At 45.0% G+C, this 19,414-nt stretch overlaps 1 pseudogene; it reads right to left on the minus strand.

The window, feature by feature from the left end:
• Positions 1 to 11,103: 11,103 nt before the first annotated feature.
• On the minus strand, positions 11,104 to 11,223 carry LOC134947190 (5S ribosomal RNA; annotated as a pseudogene).
• Between the last annotated feature and the right edge of the window lie 8,191 nt (positions 11,224 to 19,414).

Genomic DNA, 19,414 nt, shown 5'->3' on the forward strand with positions numbered 1-19,414 from the left:
GGAAGTTGGACATATAACTCACTTGGGCCATTTCAGATATCCTATGGAGAAAAATAACGTGCTTTACTTCAACGTTTCGGGGCACTCCCCCCCCCGTTATCAGGACAGTGTGTCCTGATGACGGGATGGGGGGGTGCCCCCAAACGTTGAAGTAAAGCATGTTATTTTGCACCTAAATACTGAGTCCAGGAGAGCCGCCTATTGTTTTGCATATTGATTGGGGTTTGCTGGCCCCTAGGAGGGCACCATGGCAAGCTATTATTGGCTCACAAGAGAGTGCCGGTTTGTGGATTGAATATATATATATATATATATACACACACACTGCTCAAAAAAATAAAGGGAACACTAAAATAACACATCCTAGATCTGAATGAATTAAATATTCTTATTAAATACTTTGTTCTTTACATAATTGAATGTGCTGACAACAAAATCACACAAAAATTATCAATGGAAATCAAATTTATTAACCCATGGAGGTCTGGATTTGGAGTCACACTCAAAATTAAAGTGGAAAAACACACTACAGGCTGATCCAACTTTGATGGAAAAGGGCCCTAATTTGCACACCTTAATTAGGTAGTGAGGTACACCTCACTACCTAATTAAGGTGTGCAAATTAGGGCCCTTTTCCCTCTGTAACTGATGTATTCATACATTTTTGAAGGTAGGAGACACCTTCACCCTAATTTAGCACCCTGCCCCACCCACCCCTCTGGTTTTAAATAGTCCAACACTCTAGCCTTTACATTTGGAATGAGCACACTGAGGTAAGACTCCTACATTTTGTTTAATATGGCAGTCCATAATGGGGGGAATTCTCTGGGGTGCGGGGCTCCCTGTGCCTGCCGTGGCTGGGTGTCCCTGGGGCATCGCAATTTAACACTATTTCATCACTCCATGGCACTTATAGTTTGTTTTATATATATGTAACACCTTCACATAATTTTATTTTACTCCTCACATTATTCACACATGCAGCAGCAGCTGCTCCTACCTCTTTAACCCTATATTTTTATCACTCCTGCGATGCCCTGGGGTTATCTGGCTGGGTGGCTCTGGGGTGTCCTGCCCCCCGGACCTGAACCCCTATAGTTAGTGTTAGGGACTTACCCAATGAGAGGCTACCTTGATGCGGTGGGTAAGCTCATAGCCCTGGCCAGGAATGTGCTAAGTGCCTCTGGTTACTAAAGGTTGAACTAGTGTTAGATAGTGCACCTGCTACCTTTTCCCTCTGTACACTGATCCAACTTTGATGTAATGTCCTTAAAACAAGTCAAAATGAGGCTCAGTAGTGTGTGGGGCCTCCACGTGCCTGTATGACCTTCCTACAACCCACACAAGTTGCTCAGGTAGTGCAGCTCATCCAGGATGGCACATCAATGCGAGCTGTGGCAAGAAGGTTTGCTGTGTCTGTCTGCGTAGTGTCCAGAGCATGGAGGCGCTACCAGGAGACAGGCCAGTACATCAGGAGACGTGGAGGAGGGCAACAACCCAGCAGCAGGACTGCTACCTCCGCCTTTGTGCAAGGAGGAACAGGAGGAGCACTGCCAGAGCCCTGCAAAATGACCTCCAGCAAGCCACAAATGTGCATGTGTCTACTCAAATGATCAGAAACAGACTCCATGAGGGTGGTATGAGGGCCCGACGTCCACAGGTGGGGGTTGTGCTTACAGCCCAACACCGTGAATGACGTATGGCATTTTCCAGAGAACACCAAGATTGGCAAATTCACCACTGGCGCCCTGTGCTCTTCACAGATGAAAGCAGGTTCTCACTGAGCACATGTTACAGACGTGACAGAGTCTGGAGACGCCAAGGAGAACGTTCTGCTGCCTGCAATATCCTCCAGCATGACCGGTTTGGCAGTGGGTCAGTAATGGTGGGGGGTGGCATTTCTTTGGGGGGCCGCACAGCACTCCATGTGCTCGCCAGAGGTAGCCTGGCTGCCATTAGGTACTGAGATGAGATCCTCAGACCCCTTGTGAGACCATATGCTGGTGCGGTTGGCCCTGGGTTTCTCCTAATGCAAGACAATGCTAGACCTCATGTGGCTGGAGTGTGTCAGCATTTCCTACAAGACGAAGGCATTGATGCTATGGACTGGCCCGCCCGTTCCCCAGACCTGACTCCAATTGAGCACATCTGGGACATCATGTCTCGCTCCATCCACAAAGGCCACGTTGCACCACAGACTGTCCAGGAGTTGGCGGATGCTTTAGTCCAGGTCTGGGAGGAGATCCCTCAGGAGGACATCCGCCACCTCATCAGGATCATGCCCAGGCGTTGTAGGGAGGTCATACAGGCACGTGGAGGCCACACACACTACTGAGCCTCATTTTGACTTGTTTTAAGGACATTACATCAAAGTTGGATCAGCCTGTAGTGTGTTTTTCCACTTTAATTTTGAGTGTGACTCCAAATCCAGACCTCCATGGGTTAATAAATTTGATTTCCATTGATAATTTTTGTGTGATTTTGTTGTCAGCACATTCAACTATGTAAAGAACAAAGTATTTAATAAGAATATTTCATTCATTCAGATCTAGGATGTGTTGTTTAAGTGTTCCCTTTATTTTTTTTGAGCAGTGTATATATAATATGTTAGGTTCCTGGTGCTCAGAACAAGGGAGATGTTATAAAGAGAGTCCAGAGCACCAGGACGTAATGCTGGGAAAGGGAAACGGAAAGGGAGTAGCCCCTGGCACCCTACCTCCGTTGTTTTACCAGTGCTGTCAATTCACTCTTGCGAGACTATGGTTTCTTGGGCCCATGGCAGCCGCGTTTGAAGGGCGGATTAAGTCTGCCCAACTCCGATGCCCCCTCAGGTCTTAAGGAGAGACAAAGAGTGAACTGAGACAGGGCAATAACAAGGGGCCCTCTAACTGAAACAACCAAAGCCAGGGGCTACTAACTAGCCTAAAACTAAATGTATGTGCGGCTTGCCGCCAAAGGAAAAGAACAACAAAGGAAATGCTGTCCACACGCCGACACAATACTTTTGTGTATCGGCGGTGACAGCATAAACAGAACCCTCTGCAAAACACCAGTGACAGATATAACCAAGGAATACAGCGGCCTAGGCCGACGGACGCGGCAGAGCCGCTACTCACGGAACCGGTACAAATACTGGAAACGGACAGGAACCCCCAACGCTGCCGACACAGACTCTCAGAACTGGAGGACAGGCAGAATCTCAAACGACAGACCGGTGGACACCAAGAAGCCAGAAACTCGACCAGGCATAGGCAAAGCCACAGGACTTCTGGACAGGAACGCTTCATGGCAGGACACGGGATCAGACACAGGAATCGACACAGGGACTGACACAGGAATCGACACAGGAAGCAGCTAGACAGACACTGCTAGACAGGAGCTCAGGAACTGGCAGGAACAAGCTCAGAACTCAAGCAGACTGGAAACCTAGAAATATCACCAGCATCTGTGAATTGCACTCAGCCAGCATATAACAGAGAGGCCTAATTAATTATGTCATGCAGCTGCACTGTTGCATGACTCCAAACTGACAAGATGCAATTAGCAGCCAGGTGAGGCTGAACACATGCAGGTCAGGTGAGGCGGAACAAGCTGCAATTACACAGACTCACCACCGGCAGCAAACAAGCGTATTCTTAAACAGAGCAACGGGAAATCCTGGCCTGCAAGACAACTTATAAACATAAAATAGGAATGAACCACTACCTGTGGTTCATAACAGTATCCTCTCCTTAAGGGTGAGATCCGAGCACCCCATGACACCCACGGGGAACATAAACAGAAGTATAACATAAAATACATAACTAAAATGCAAAATGGAAATGAGCCACAGCCGTGGCTCATAACATTACCCCCCCCCCCCCCTTGAGGAGGGGTCAAAAGACCCCAAAAACACAGACTATCCAACACAAGGGATACAAAAAAAAACCTGACACACTGGTCTAACAGATAAGAAAACAGAAACAAGCTGTAACAGTGCCCTCCCCTTGACGGTGGCCACTGGACACAAGACAAGGAAAAAAAAAATCTTTTTTTTTTTTTTATATCAAGGCAAGAGTCAAAAATTATTTATTTTTCTTCTTCTTCTTCTTCTTTTTACAAAGCTCTTTAGGTCTGACCAAGGTAATTCCCCAAACATTGTCTGAACTGATGGTACCACCCAGCAAGGCTGCGTTCAAATCAGAGATAGGTCTCTTACCCTTGGGAGCTGAACTTTCAGGCAAAGTACTACTATTAGAAGAAGACAGAAAAGCACATCCTGCAGTCAAAACAACAGGCTGAGACTCTTGTACCGAGTATACGGTGAACTCTCAGCAGATAAGATGAGTGACCTAGAGGAACCTGAACCAATTTCTTTGGAACCATATCTTTTAATAACTGCATCACTGAATGCTGGGGGATCCTGAAGAATGGGATCTTCAGCTTTCATTAGGCTGGTCGCCCACTCAAAAGGCTCTCCTCTAAAAGAATAAATCAGATAGAGCACAAGGTTCTCTGAAGTGATGCCCAGAAATGGTCTAGACAACATAATGATGTAATAGTGTTTGTAAAGCGCCAGAAATTGGACTAAGTCCCCATCAAAGATTATAGATGTTGAGATATCAACAGAGTCAGGATCTGCTTCATTCCCATCTGACTGACTAGAGTGCTTTGCTAGGACCTGGTCACTATTGACCTTACTCGAGGCTGAGACTTTCTGAACCCCACCTGGGGCAGTGACTTTCTGAACCCCACCTGGGGCAGTGACTTTCTGAACCACACCTGGGGCAGTGACTTTCTGAACCCCACCCGGGGCAGTGACTTTCTGAACCCCACCCGAGGCAGTGGCCTCCGGGAACCCCGCTGGGGCAGTGGCCTCCGGGAACCCCGCTGGGGCAGTGGCCTCCGGGAACCCCGCTGGGGCAGTGGCCTCCGGGAACCCCGCTGGGACAGTGGCCTCCGGGAACCCCGCTGGGGTCAGCACCTCGGATTCTTTTACTGGGACCGAGCCGTCGGCCTTCCCCACTGGGACCGAGCCATCGGCTTCCGTCACTGGGACTGAGCCATTGGCCTCCCTCTCTGAGTCGATAATTATCGAAACTTCTCCCGGGACTATGACTTCCGGGACTTTTGCTGAAGCTATAACCTTCAGAACCTCCACAAATGCTATGTCTCTTAAGTTCTTTCCTGGGGAAGCGACCTCTAGACCCTTCTTTGAGGCTGAGTCTCTCGAGACCCCACTTGGGGATATTACTTCAAAGATCCCTTCTGGGGTTTTGCTTCTCGAGTTCCCTTCTAGAACTATGGTTTTAGATACCCTTTCTGGGGTTGCGCTTTTCAAGTCCCTACCTGGGGTAACAGCTTCTGAGACCCCTTCTGGTATGGAAACCTGAGCTATAATATTTGATGTCCCTCTATAAGCTAGAGCATTGGGTACCGCTCCAGCGCTCTGGGCATCGGGTACCGTTCCAGCACTCTGGGCATCGGGTACCGCTCCAGCACTCTGGGCATCGGGTACCGCTCCAGCACTCTGGGCATCGGGTACCGCTCCAGCACTCTGGGCATCGGGTACCGCTCCAGCACTCTGGGCATCGGGTACCGCTCCAGCACTCTGGGCATTGGGTACCGCACCAAGATCCTGAGCATCGGGCACCTCTCCAGGACCCTGGGCAACGGGCACCACTCCAGGACCCTGGGAAACGGGCACCACTCCAGGACCCTGGGCAACGGGCACCACTCCAGGACCCTGGGCAACGGGCACCACTCCAGGACCCTGGGCAACGGGCACCACTCCAGGACCCTGGGCAACGGGCACCACTCCAGGACCCTGGGCATCGAGCACCACTCCAGGAACCTGGGCATCGGGCACCACTCCAGGGGCTTGCAACTCTGCTTCAACAGGAACCTCAAGAGAGGAGAGAAACATTCTCTTTTGATTCCTGAATCTATAATGGGGCTCCCTAGCCCAAGGACCCCAATTATAGGACAGAGTGGTTTTAAGTGTGGGTTGTGTGACAAGTACCTCTGCCACAGTAGAGACAGGAGTAGGTCTTGTATCCTGACTCAACTTGCCCAGAGGGCAAGACTTGTCACCACACTTTGGCTTGTGCAACTCACAGGTCTGCAGATAGTGGCCTAAACCCCCACAATATAGGCATAAGTTTAAGTTTCTGCGACGCAGACGCTCCTCTTCTGAGAGCCTGGGCCGCAGAAAACTTTTAAACCTTTTCTCTTCAATCAAACCAGAGGATTCTCTTGTCACCATACTGTGAACAAGACTCTCTTTAGAGATAGATGTACTCTCAACGACTTCTGGCAAAATGAGCAAGATTTTAGTCAGAAGGTCTTGCAGTTGCTTTAAGGATTGCTGCAAAACTTTTAGTCGCTCAGGTCTCAAAGCACTGAAAGCAGAGTTCAGGGCTGAGAGAGATGCCTGCAGGGCTTGCATAGTAGACATAGGAGGATTTAAAACTAGACAAGACTAGACAAGGTAAGACTAGACAAGGCAAGACTAGACAAGGCAAGACTAAACAAGGCAAGACTGAATTTTTAAACTAGACAAAACAAAACTGTTTTTTTTTTTAAATACCGGACTGGATTTCTAAACACCGGACTGGATTCTAAACACCGGACTGGATTCTAAACACCGGACTGGACTCTAAACACCGGACTGGATTCTGCACACTGAATTCTAGACAGGACTGGATTCTAAACACCGGACTGGATTCTAGACTAGACACTGGACTGGGCCAAAAACGAAAAAAGTTTTATTTCTTTTTTGTGGTATGGCTGGTGATAATGTTAGGTTCCTGGTGCTCAGAACAAGGGAGATGTTATAAAGAGAGTCCAGAGCACCAGGACGTAATGCTGGGAAAGGGAAATGGAAAGGGAGTAGCCCCTGGCACCCTACCTCCGTTGTTTTACCAGTGCTGTCAATTCACTCTTGCGAGACTATGGTTTCTTGGGCCCATGGAAGCCGCGTTTGAAGGGCGGATTAAGTCTGCCCAACTCCGATGCCCCCTCAGGTCTTAAGGAGAGACAAAGAGTGAACTGAGACAGGGCAATAACAAGGGGCCCTCTAACTGAAACAACCAAAGCCAGGGGCTACTAACTAGCCTAAAACTAAATGTATGTGCGGCTTGCCGCCAAAGGAAAAGAACAACAAAGGAAATGCTGTCCACACGCCGACACAATACTTTTGTGTATCGGCGGTGACAGCATAAGCAGAACCCTCTGCAAAACACCAGTGACAGATATAACCAAGGAATACAGCGGCATAGGCCGACGGACGCGGCAGAGCCGCTACTCACGGAACCGGTACAAATACTGGCAAACGGACAGGAACCCCCAACGCTGCCGACACAGACTCTCAGAACTGGAGGACAGGCAGAATCCCAAACGACAGACCGGTGGACACCAAGAAGCCAGAAACTCGACCAGGCATAGGCAAAGCCACAGGACTTCTGGACAGGAACGCTTCACGGCAGGACACGGGATCAGACACAGGAATCGACACAGGGACTGACACAGGAATCGACACAGGAAGCAGCTAGACAGACACTGCTAGACAGGAGCTCAGGAACTGGCAGGAACAAGCTCAGAACTCAAGCAGACTGGAAACCTAGAAATATCACCAGCATCTGTGAATTGCACTCAGCCAGCATATAACAGAGAGGCCTAATTAATTATGTCATGCAGCTGCCCTGTTGCATGACTCCAAACTGACAAGATGCAATTAGCAGCCAGGTGAGGCTGAACACATGCAGGTCAGGTGAGGCGGAACAAGCTGCAAGTACACAGACTCACCACCGGCAGCAAACAAGAGTATTCTTAAACAGAGCAACGGGAAATCCTGGCCTGCAAGACAACTTATAAACATAAAATAGGAATGAACCACTACCTGTGGTTCATAACAGTATCCTCTCCTTAAGGGTGAGATCCGAGCACCCCATGACACCCACGGGGAACATAAACAGAAGTATAACATAAAATACATAACCAAAATGCAAAATGGAAATGAGCCACAGCCGTGGCTCATAACATTACCCCCCCCCCCCCCTTGAGGAGGGGTCAAAAGACCCCAAAAACACAGACTATCCAACACAAGGGATACAAAAAAAAACCTGACACACTGGTCTAACAGATAAGAAAACAGAAACAAGCTGTAACAACAGCTTGTAACAGTGCCCTCCCCTTGACGGTGGCCACTGGACACAAGACAAGGGAAAAAAAAAATCTTTTTTTTTTTTTTTATATCAAGGCAAGAGTCAAAAATTATTTCTTTTTCTTCTTCTTCTTCTCCTTCTTTTTACAAAGCTCTTTAGGTCTGACCAAGGTAATTCCCCAAACATTGTCTGAACTGATGGTACCACCCAGCAAGGCTGCGTTCAAATCAGAGATAGGTCTCTTACCCTTGGGAGCTGAACTTTCAGGCAAAGTACTACTATTAGAAGAAGACAGAAAAGCACATCCTGCAGTCAAAACAACAGGCTGAGACTCTTGTACCGAGTATACGGTGTACTCTCAGCAGATAAGATGAGTGACCTAGAGGAACCTGAACCAATTTCTTTGGAACCATATCTTTTAATAACTGCATCACTGAATGCTGGGGGATCCTGAAGAATGGGATCTTCAGCTTTCATTAGGCTGGTCGCCCACTCAAAAGGCTCTCCTCTAAAAGAATAAATCAGATAGAGCACAAGGTTCTCTGAAGTGATGCCCAGAAATGGTCTAGACAACATAATGATGTAATAGTGTTTGTAAAGCGCCAGAAATTGGACTAAGTCCCCATCAAAGATTATAGATGTTGAGATATCAACAGAGTCAGGATCTGCTTCATTCCCATCTGACTGACTAGAGTGCTTTGCTAGGACCTGGTCACTATTGACCTTACTCGAGGCTGAGACTTTCTGAACCCCACCTGGGGCAGTGACTTTCTGAACCCCACCTGGGGCAGTGACTTTCTGAACCCCACCCGGGGCAGTGACTTTCTGAACCCCACCTGGGGCAGTGGCCTCCGGGAACCCCGCTGGGGCAGTGGCCTCTGGGAACCCCGCTGGGGCAGTGGCCTCCGGGAACCCCACTGGGGCAGTGGCCTCCGGGAACCCCGCTGGGACAGTGGCCTCCGGGAACCCCGCTGGGGTCAGCACCTCAGATTCTTTTACTGGGACCGAGCCGTCGGCCTCCCCCACTGGGACCGAGCTATCGGCTTCCCTCACTGGGACTGAGCCATTGGCCTCCCTCTCTGAGTCGATAATTATCGAAACTTCTCCCGGGACTATGACTTCTGGGACTTTTGCTGAAGCTATAACCTTCAGAACCTCCACAAATGCTATGTCTCTTAAGTTCTTTCCTGGGGAAGCGACCTCTAGACCCTTCTTTGAGGCTGAGTCTCTCGAGACCCCACTTGGGGATATTACTTCAAAGATCCCTTCTGGGGTTTTGCTTCTCGAGTTCCCTTCTAGAACTATGGTTTTAGATACCCTTTCTGGGGTTGCGCTTTTCAAGTCCCTACCTGGGGTAACAGCTTCTGAGACCCCTTCTGGTATGGAAACCTGAGCTATAATATTTGATGTCCCTCTATAAGCTAGAGCATCGGGTACCGCTCCAGCGCTCTGGGCATCGGGTACCGCTCCAGCACTCTGGGCATCAGGTACCGCTCCAGCACTCTGGGCATCGGGTACCGCTCCAGCACTCTGGGCATCGGGTACCGCTCCAGCACTCTGGGCATCTGGTACCGCTCCAGCACTCTGGGCATCGGGTACCGCTCCAGCACTCTGGGCATTGGGTACCGCACCAAGATCCTGAGCATCGGGCACCTCTCCAGGACCCTGGGCAACGGGCACCACTCCAGGACCCTGGGCAATGGGCACCACTCCAGGACCCTGGGCAACGGGCACCACTCCAGGACCCTGGGCAACGGGCACCACTCCAGGACCCTGGGCAACGGGCACCACTCCAGGATCCTGGGCATCGAGCACCACTCCAGGAACCTGGGCATCGGGCACCACTCCAGGGGCTTGCAACTCTGCTTCAACAGGAACCTCAAGAGAGGAGAGAAACATTCTCTTTTGATTCCTGAATCTATAATGGGGCTCCCTAGCCCAAGGACCCCAATTATAGGACAGAGTGGTTTTAAGTGTGGGTTGTGTGACAAGTACCTCTGCCACAGTAGAGACAGGAGTAGGTCTTGTATCCTGACTCAACTTGGCCAGAGGGCAAGACTTGTCACCACACTTTGGCTTGTGCAACTCACAGGTCTGCAGATAGTGGCCTAAACCCCCACAATATAGGCATAAGTTTAAGTTTCTGCGACGCAGACGCTCCTCTTCTGAGAGCCTGGGCCGCAGAAAACTTTTAAACCTTTTCTCTTCAATTAAACCAGAGGATTCTCTTGTCACCATACTGTGAACAAGACTCTCTTTAGAGATAGATGTACTCTCAACGACTTCTGGCAAAATGAGCAAGATTTTAGTCAGAAGGTCTTGCAGTTGCTTTAAGGATTGCTGCAAAACTTCTAGTCGCTCAGGTCTCAAAGCACTGAAAGCAGAGTTCAGGGCTGAGAGAGATGCCTGCAGGGCTTGCATAGTAGACATAGGAGGATTTAAAACTAGACAAGACTAGACAAGGTAAGACTAGACAAGGCAAGACTAGACAAGGAAACAAAGGAGAAAAGAAGACTCTTTTGTGGGTGCACTCTTGAATAATTTGTAGTATTGAAAAAGAGATGGTTAAAAATTATTAAATTTTTATTCATGTAACACAATAAAACATAAAGTAGTTGGACACATATTATGGAGAAAAACACACATAAAAGTAATAAACCAATAATGCCAATCAATATTGGATAGTAATGGTGAGCTGTCCAGGTTAGATCACGTTTACAATGAAACAATAGGTCCACAACTTATACTCCAAGATCTGCCTGTGATAGAAAAATATCTGATATAAGCTATACACAACCTAACTGCTTCAATAGGTGGTGGATGAGCAACTCTAAATATATTTAATGAAGATTAATGAGTCGGATCACTGATTATCTGGTAGGAGAGGGAAAAGAGAAGAATGTGATAGAAAAGATGAATCTGCTGTCAGCGTTAGACATAGAGCATGAATGCCCGAAATTTTCTACTACACCGAGTATTCCTCAAAAGTCTCCTATTTGAGTACTGACCCAGCCCAACACTGATTAGCTTCCAAGATCGGTATGGGTTCGGGCGTTTCCAGTGTGGTATGATAGTAGAAACAATATACCGATATCCTTGTGCTCTAGAATCACTGATGAGAGTTCACGAAAATCTGGGAAGAATAAGAATGGGTGAGGGCCCTGGGAGAAGAGCTAAGAAGGAGGATCTGCTGCCATTGTTAGACAAGGAAATCCCTGAATCAATGGTGAGAGTCCCGAATGATAGCGAAAGTAAAGAACAACACAGAGATAAGTGGGATTTGATACAGAGGAACAATCAATTTTGATGATAAATTTATAACTGTGTATGATGTGTACCGATTATGGAGTACATATGAAGTATACACTCCGTGTGGAGTACACACATGGGCATACACCGTCCGTTGAGCAGCGTAATAAAGAATAATGATAAAAAATATTTTTCTGATGAAAGACTGCAATCTGTATGCAAAGTGATAACAGGTGGTGAATATCAGATAATGATGAGGTTATCAGGTGAAATTACCTTGTAATGAAAGGAGGATTGAAAACCTCATGAACTTCCAAAGGTACTGGTTTTATGTAAATGAATAAACATTTATGCACATTATATTGGATACAAATTGGTAACCAATAATGGTCTACAAAAAATATATACCAAGTTGGTAAAATATACACCAAATATAATGACAAAAGGTATTCTTTCTCTCCTAAAAATAGTAACTGTAGGGAAAGCTGTATATGTAAAAAAATCCCCTCCGTATAAACCGAGGATGAAAACAGTGCTCTGGCCAGAATAAATATACTAATCATAGAGTATATATATATATATATATATTTTTTTTTTTTTTTTTTGGCATAAACTTGATGAGCAATATAGCACAAGTGGCACTTAAACTCCGCAGTGTAAAGATAATGACAAGATAAATTCAGTTAATGGAATATTAAGTACTATTAGCAGACAGTTCTGATAAAGATAATAGGTGTCAAAATGATATAAGAACACCCATGAGGTTGCGGCCTCAATCGATAGGTCCGTAATGACTCTCAAGTGCCGCCTTGGAATAGTGACATGTGTACGGGTAATGAGTACTGATATTACCCATAAATGTGGGAGAGCTGGTCGTTCGGTGCCTCGCAGTGAAGAGAAAAGCTCTAGTTACGAGTGTCACTGTGCTATGTGCCGGTCTGGTTCAACGTCGGATACTGCACGGCGGACGAAGTCTCTGGTTCACAGGTTGTTGAAAGCCGCTGTCCTGGTTGCAGCTACGGCGCAGGCAGGAGGTTGGAGATGTGGACGGTCCTGGACAGCCCGAAGTCGGAAGACGCGTTTCGCCCGTTCGCCGGGCTTGGTCACTTCCTGGGGTATAGTGGGCTCCAGCAGTTTTTATTAGGATAGACGTCAGCTGATATCCAATCAATGGGGGGGCGTGTATCCCGTGTTAAAGATTGCTGCACAGCCGTGGTCGTTCTGTTTGATTCATCATGTGCTGATATCAGCATGGAGCTCAGGATAAAAAGGGAAAACAAGGGGGAGAAATGTGAAAGGTGTCCATTAATGACAATAAGGCGCTGGTTAAACCAAATAAATTTTTTTTTAATTAACTAGAAGAACGTCAAATTATTGTTGATGTCCTAAAGTAATAATACTATCATATTATAGGTACATCTGATTTAATAAGCAGAAGATTATAAAAAGAGAAATGACAGGATTGCAATCGTACTATAAACAGAGGGCCAATTGACCACGAATAAATGATTGTATATAGAGATAATGATTTAAGGGTTTGAGACAAATGTAATATAAGTTCTGGGTCGGTTAGGGCTTTCTTACAAATGTAGTGTAACTTCTGAATCAGTTACATCGATAGCAAGGTGAAAAGGGAAATATTAAAATAGTAAAAATTAGTGTTACAAGAAGAGATAATTTAGTCACAACACAGTATCACTGGATGAGAGCTATCTAAAAAAGGGGGAAATTATTGTTATTGTTGTATTAATTTATTTTATTTTATTTAATTGTATTTTATTGTACCTGGATGTGGGCTGGACGATAGTAGGGAAATGGGAGAAGGTCCTAGGTCTAAATACTGCTAGGAAAGGGAGAGAACAAACAATTTATCATTGTAGTGGGGGTAGGAGGGGAATTGCTGAAACCCGGGGTGTGAGAATGGATGTGCAGGGATTGGAATTATTATATTAGTGAGGACCGTTTCTATTAGGATTGCCGACATGAAGAGTGATGAATGTGATTAGCAAGTGTATCAGGAATGTGTTGATGCTGCAAGTGATGAAAGAATGAAGTGGGGTGAGGTGTGCAGTGACTAAATTAGGGCTAAGAACTGTGAATGAAGCGCATATGAAATGGGGTGAAGGAGAATATCATGGTGATGTGAAGTGAAAGAAAAGAAAAGAACGAAAAAAGAAGAAAGAATAAAGAAAAGTGGGGAGTGAATAAAGGGGGTGAGAGTATATGATTGTGGATATAAATAATGTTGGGGAGTTAGGAGGCAGGTGAGGTCTAGGTTAGTGTTGCAGGATAAAATTGCTGAGGGATGTCATGTGTGGTATAATGAGACATGGGGGGGATAGGGGAATTGAGTGAGAAGGGTGCCGTACTGCTATGTGAGGAAGAGGTGGTAGTATTATGATGAATGATAAGTTAATACAAGTATGCCATTAGGCAAGGAGGTATTAGAAATTATAGAAACACACTATAATTGATATATTCATTGAGACCCAGTGGTTTAAGACCTCCCAATTTGAAGGTCCATTCACTTTCTTTTTTGCAAAGTTCTTTGCTGAGATCACCCCCGCGTACGCCTAAATGGACTCTGTCGAGTCCGAAGGCGCGCATTTCACATGGTGAATCTCGATGATGCACATGATAGTGCCTGGCTACTGATGTCAACTTTTTGCCCTTTGACAAATCTGATGTGGCATTTCTGATGGACCCCATATGTTCAAGGATTCTAGTTTTAAATTTCCTTGTGGTCATGCCCACATAACGTTGGTTGCAACTGCAAGTTAGGCAGTAGACCACTCCTTGTGTATCACAATTGAAGTAATGTTGTATGGTGATGTCCCGTCCCTGTCTGTCCTTCACTCTGTCTGTAATTAGAATCTGTGGGCAAGCTTTACATTGACCGCAAGGGTAGGATCCTGTTACATTTCTGGATTTGATTGATTCACGTGAGAAATGACTCTGAACGAGTACATCCTTAATGTTGTTGGATCTTCTCCAACTGATTTGTAGAGTGGAATCTAAAAGAGGTGATAATTCTGAGTCTAAATGGAGAACCGGTAAGTGTTTTTGAATTGCATTTTTTAATAGCCGCCATTCGGGATAAAATGTGCCTATGAACCTGATCTTGGGATCTTCAGTTGTATTTTTGGTTGTTTTGTCTTGAAAAATCAGGGATTCCCTTTTAGTTTTCAGAACAGAGTGTTGAGCTCTCTTCAAGGAACGCTTGCTATAGCCTCTGGCTTGTAGGCGTGACATCAGCTCGCGGCTTTTTTGTTTGTATACTGAGTCTTCCGTACAGTTTCGCCTTAGACGCAGAAATTCCCCTTTGGGGATGTTCTCAATGGTTGGCGGAAAATGGGAGCTCGTCTGGTGTAAAATGCTGTTAGTAGCAGTATCCTTGCGAAAGAGCTCTGTGGCTAAAGTTCCATTGGTTGTTTTATAGATGTTCAAGTCCAGAAAGGATATTGTCTGTTTACTTATGGTGTGAGTCAAAAAGATGTTAAGGTTGTTGGTATTGAGGATGGTTACAAATTCCAACAGCATTTTCTCATCACCGTCCCAAATGACAAAAATATCATCAATGAATCTTAGCCAGTTCATGATGTGTTGTGTGTATTGCTGGTTGGCTTCGCTGAATACAATTGTTTGTTCCCACCAGCCAAGAAACAAGTTGGCATATGTGGGGGCACAAGCTGCCCCCATAGCTGTGCCTCGAATTTGTTGGAAGAACTGATCGCCAAATGTGAAAAAGTTGGTGTTTAGCACAAAGCTTAATAGCTCACAGAGAAAATCATTAAACGGATTTTTCTCTTCCATGTCCAGGAAAAACTTTGTGGCTTGCACCCCTTGTCGGTGTGAGATGCTGCTATACAGTGCCTCTACATCCAGAGTAACCAAGATACAATCCTTATCCAGACAGATGTCATGTATCTTCCGTAGGAGATCTGAAGTATCTCTTAGGTACGAGGGTAGGGTCATTACATGATCTCTGAGGTGTAAGTCAAGGAACTTACTGGGTGTTTCCAGAAGTCCCCCATTGCCCGAGACAATGGGTCTGCCGGGAGGTTTATTGATGTTTTTGTGTATTTTTGGTATTTTTGAGCTATTAAGCTTTGTGCTAAACACCAACTTTTTCACATTTGGCGATCAGTTCTTCCAACAAATTCGAGGCACAGCTATGGGGGCAGCTTGTGCCCCCACATATGCCAACTTGTTTCTTGGCTGGTGGGAACAAACAATTGTATTCAGCGAAGCCAACCAGCAATACACACAACACATCATGAACTGGCTAAGATTCATTGATGATATTTTTGTCATTTGGGACGGTGATGAGAAAATGCTGTTGGAATTTGTAACCATCCTCAATACCAACAACCTTAACATCTTTTTGACTCACACCATAAGTAAACAGACAATATCCTTTCTGGACTTGAACATCTATAAAACAACCAATGGAACTTTAGCCACAGAGCTCTTTCGCAAGGATACTGCTACTAACAGCATTTTACACCAGACGAGCTCCCATTTTCCGCCAACCATTGAGAACATCCCCAAAGGGGAATTTCTGCGTCTAAGGCGAAACTGTACGGAAGACTCAGTATACAAACAAAAAAGCCGCGAGCTGATGTCACGCCTACAAGCCAGAGGCTATAGCAAGCGTTCCTTGAAGAGAGCTCAACACTCTGTTCTGAAAACTAAAAGGGAATCCCTGATTTTTCAAGACAAAACAACCAAAAATACAACTGAAGATCCCAAGATCAGGTTCATAGGCACATTTTGTCCCGAATGGCGGCTATTAAAAAATGCAATTCAAAAACACTTACCGGTTCTCCATTTAGACTCAGAATTATCACCTCTTTTAGATTCCACTCTACAAATCAGTTGGAGAAGATCCAACAACATTAAGGATGTACTCGTTCAGAGTCATTTCTCACGTGAATCAATCAAATCCAGAAATGTAACAGGATCCTACCCTTGCGGTCAATGTAAAGCTTGCCCACAGATTCTAATTACAGACAGAGTGAAGGACAGACAGGGACGGGACATCACCATACAACATTACTTCAATTGTGATACACAAGGAGTGGTCTACTGCCTAACTTGCAGTTGCAACCAACGTTATGTGGGCATGACCACAAGGAAATTTAAAACTAGAATCCTTGAACATATGGGGTCCATCAGAAATGCCACATCAGATTTGTCAAAGGGCAAAAAGTTGACATCAGTAGCCAGGCACTATCATGTGCATCATCGAGATTCACCATGTGAAATGCGCGCCTTCGGACTCGACAGAGTCCATTTAGGCGTACGCGGGGGTGATCTCAGCAAAGAACTTTGCAAAAAAGAAAGTGAATGGACCTTCAAATTGGGAGGTCTTAAACCACTGGGTCTCAATGAATATATCAATTATAGTGTGTTTCTATAATTTCTAATACCTCCTTGCCTAATGGCATACTTGTATTAACTTATCATTCATCATAATACTACCACCTCTTCCTCACATAGCAGTACGGCACCCTTCTCACTCAATTCCCCTATCCCCCCCATGTCTCATTATACCACACATGACATCCCTCAGCAATTTTATCCTGCAACACTAACCTAGACCTCACCTGCCTCCTAACTCCCCAACATTATTTATATCCACAATCATATACTCTCACCCCCTTTATTCACTCCCCACTTTTCTTTATTCTTTCTTCTTTTTTCGTTCTTTTCTTTTCTTTCACTTCACATCACCATGATATTCTCCTTCACCCCATTTCATATGCGCTTCATTCACAGTTCTTAGCCCTAATTTAGTCACTGCACACCTCACCCCACTTCATTCTTTCATCACTTGCAGCATCAACACATTCCTGATACACTTGCTAATCACATTCATCACTCTTCATGTCGGCAATCCTAATAGAAACGGTCCTCACTAATATAATAATTCCAATCCCTGCACATCCATTCTCACACCCCGGGTTTCAGCAATTCCCCTCCTACCCCCACTACAATGATAAATTGTTTGTTCTCTCCCTTTCCTAGCAGTATTTAGACCTAGGACCTTCTCCCATTTCCCTACTATCGTCCAGCCCACATCCAGGTACAATAAAATACAATTAAATAAAATAAAATAAATTAATACAACAATAACAATAATTTCCCCCTTTTTTAGATAGCTCTCAATTATCTCTTCTTGTAACACTAATTTTTACTATTTTAATATTTCCCTTTTCACCTTGCTATCGATGTAACTGATTCAGAAGTTACACTACATTTGTAAGAAAGCCCTAACCGACCCAGAACTTATATTACATTTGTCTCAAACCCTTAAATCATTATCTCTATATACAATCATTTATTCGTGGTCAATTGGCCCTCTGTTTATAGTACGATTGCAATCCTGTCATTTCTCTTTTTATAATCTTCTGCTTATTAAATCAGATGTACCTATAATATGATAGTATTATTACTTTAGGACATCAACAATAATTTGACGTTCTTCTAGTTAATTAAAAAAAAATTTATTTGGTTTAACCAGCGCCTTATTGTCATTAATGGACACCTTTCACATTTCTCCCCCTTGTTTTCCCTTTTTATCCTGAGCTCCATGCTGATATCAGCACATGATGAATCAAACAGAACGACCACGGCTGTGCAGCAATCTTTAACACGGGATACACGCCCCCCCATTGATTGGATATCAGCTGACGTCTATCCTAATAAAAACTGCTGGAGCCCACTATACCCCAGGAAGTGACCAAGCCCGGCGAACGGGCGAAACGCGTCTTCCGACTTCGGGCTGTCCAGGACCGTCCACATCTCCAACCTCCTGCCTGCGCCGTAGCTGCAACCAGGACAGCGGCTTTCAACAACCTGTGAACCAGAGACTTCGTCCGCCGTGCAGTATCCGACGTTGAACCAGACCGGCACATAGCACAGTGACACTCGTAACTAGAGCTTTTCTCTTCACTGCGAGGCACCGAACGACCAGCTCTCCCACATTTATGGGTAATATCAGTACTCATTACCCGTACACATGTCACTATTCCAAGGCGGCACTTGAGAGTCATTACGGACCTATCGATTGAGGCCGCAACCTCATGGGTGTTCTTATATCATTTTGACACCTATTATCTTTATCAGAACTGTCTGCTAATAGTACTTAATATTCCATTAACTGAATTTATCTTGTCATTATCTTTACACTGCGGAGTTTAAGTGCCACTTGTGCTATATTGCTCATCAAGTTTATGCCAAAAAAAAAAAAAAAATATATATATATATATATATATATACTCTATGATTAGTATATTTATTCTGGCCAGAGCACTGTTTTCATCCTCGGTTTATACGGAGGGGATTTTTTTACATATACAGCTTTCCCTACAGTTACTATTTTTAGGAGAGAAAGAATACCTTTTGTCATTATATTTGGTGTATATTTTACCAACTTGGTATATATTTTTTGTAGACCATTATTGGTTACCAATTTGTATCCAATATAATGTGCATAAATGTTTATTCATTTACATAAAACCAGTACCTTTGGAAGTTCATGAGGTTTTCAATCCTCCTTTCATTACAAGGTAATTTCACCTGATAACCTCATCATTATCTGATATTCACCACCTGTTATCACTTTGCATACAGATTGCAGTCTTTCATCAGAAAAATATTTTTTATCATTATTCTTTATTACGCTGCTCAACGGACGGTGTATGCCCATGTGTGTACTCCACACGGAGTGTATACTTCATATGTACTCCATAATCGGTACACATCATACACAGTTATAAATTTATCATCAAAATTGATTGTTCCTCTGTATCAAATCCCACTTATCTCTGTGTTGTTCTTTACTTTCGCTATCATTCGGGACTCTCACCATTGATTCAGGGATTTCCTTGTCTAACAATGGCAGCAGATCCTCCTTCTTAGCTCTTCTCCCAGGGCCCCTCACCCATTCTTATTCTTCCCAGATTTTCGTGAACTCTCATCAGTGATTCTAGAGCACAAGGTTATCGGTATATTGT

The sequence above is a fragment of the Pseudophryne corroboree genome, chromosome 7 (genome assembly GCF_028390025.1).
Source record: "Pseudophryne corroboree isolate aPseCor3 chromosome 7, aPseCor3.hap2, whole genome shotgun sequence".
In the NCBI taxonomy this organism is placed as follows: Eukaryota; Metazoa; Chordata; class Amphibia; order Anura; family Myobatrachidae; genus Pseudophryne; species Pseudophryne corroboree.